The sequence below is a fragment of the Seriola lalandi genome, unplaced genomic scaffold (genome assembly GCF_002814215.2).
Source record: "Seriola lalandi dorsalis isolate HSWRI2012SDOR001 ecotype SW California unplaced genomic scaffold, Sedor1 jcf7180002054748, whole genome shotgun sequence".
NCBI lineage: Eukaryota > Metazoa > Chordata > Actinopteri > Carangiformes > Carangidae > Seriola > Seriola lalandi.
Genome location: NW_019525301.1, coordinates 1,873,198 through 1,874,806, shown reverse-complemented (window position 1 = coordinate 1,874,806; position 1,609 = coordinate 1,873,198).

The following is a 1,609-nucleotide window of genomic DNA, read 5'->3' as shown; positions in this document are numbered from 1 at the left end:
TATGTTAGACTGCGCTGTCCACCACCTTCATCAAAACAATATTGGGAATATATTTTAAAAGGAAAAAGTTTCATCCCTCCAGTAAAATATATGACAAGGAGCACTGAAGCTGAAATTTGTCACTCATGTATGTCAGTAGATGTGGAGCCAATCCCAGCTGACATTGGGGCGAGGGCGGGGAACACCCTGGACGGGTCGCCAGTCTATCACAGGGCTGACATATAGAGACAAACAACCACTCACATTCACACTTACGGGCAATTTACAGTCGAATTTACAGCCAATTAACCCGCATGTCTTTGGATGGGGGGAGGAAGACGGAGTACATGGAGGAAACCCACACACAGGCACGAGGAGAACATGCAGACTCCACGCAGAAAGGCCCCAGCTGGTTCCAACCCAGAACCTTCGTGCTGTGAGGTAGCAGTGCTAACCACTGTAGCACTGAACCACCAGTAGTTGTGGACATATAAGTAGATATTTGTCTAGAAATCAGATAAAATTGAGGAAAATGTAGATGATGGGTGAATGTTTACGCTGCAGGTTACACATTGAGCTCATTACACATTATTGTAGGCATCATAAATAAATAAAAATATAGTTCAATACAGGATTTTAGTAAAGTTAATGACATCATGCCAGACTGAACGAAGGTTTATTTATGCTTATTATAATCTTTTTACAATGTGTGAGAATTTATCAGAAATATTACTTTGCTATATGACAAATGACAGAAAATATGTTATTAGAGCAAATATGTGTTGTTTTTTACATGCACAGCAAACCCCTCCTGCCACAGTGGCAGTTGCTGGAGGCTTGTGGAGGCTGTGTGTGAGCAGCCCAACGTAATCTACACGCAACATGTCATAACAACCCCAACCTCAACTGAAGTCAATTACCCACACTGCCTTCCTGTGTCCCAGTTTGCCCTTCTTTTCTGGGGTTGTCACACCCTGATGGTGGAGATTGGAATCAGGTCACTCAGCTGCTGTATCTCCACTCTGCCATTAGATAGATATCTGCTCTATCTGAGGGCTGCTGACTGCACAGACTGCCTGCCGCTTCACTCACACACACACACACACACAAACACACACACACACACACACACACACACACACGCATACACACACCCAACACCCAGGCATGTTCAGGATGATATCCACTATTCAAATATTAGATAGATGCTGCACCAACAATGAACACTTAAGCAACTATTGCACCAAAATACAAGCTGATGCACATGTGGTCATCTGTAATTGGAGTCTGACCTTATGAAATCAGGGCTCACACACCGGTCCAAATATCACATGTCAGTATCACATTACTAAAAACTTCTTACTTGTTTGAATTGATGAGGAACTTTGTAACATCCTACAACTCTCTGTCAGCAGTGTTGTGTATGTTCATACCACTCTGTTCTCCCTCCATCCAAACACTGCATCAGCTGATTAACACTGATTCAACTGAAAGGAGATAGGAGAAAGGAGATCACCACTGAGCTGCTGTTGCACCATTTGGAGTAAAAACGTCCACCCTCGTAATGGGCCGTGCGATGAGTGGAAACCACGGAGAGAGACTTATCACCACCCCCCCCCCCCCCCCCCCC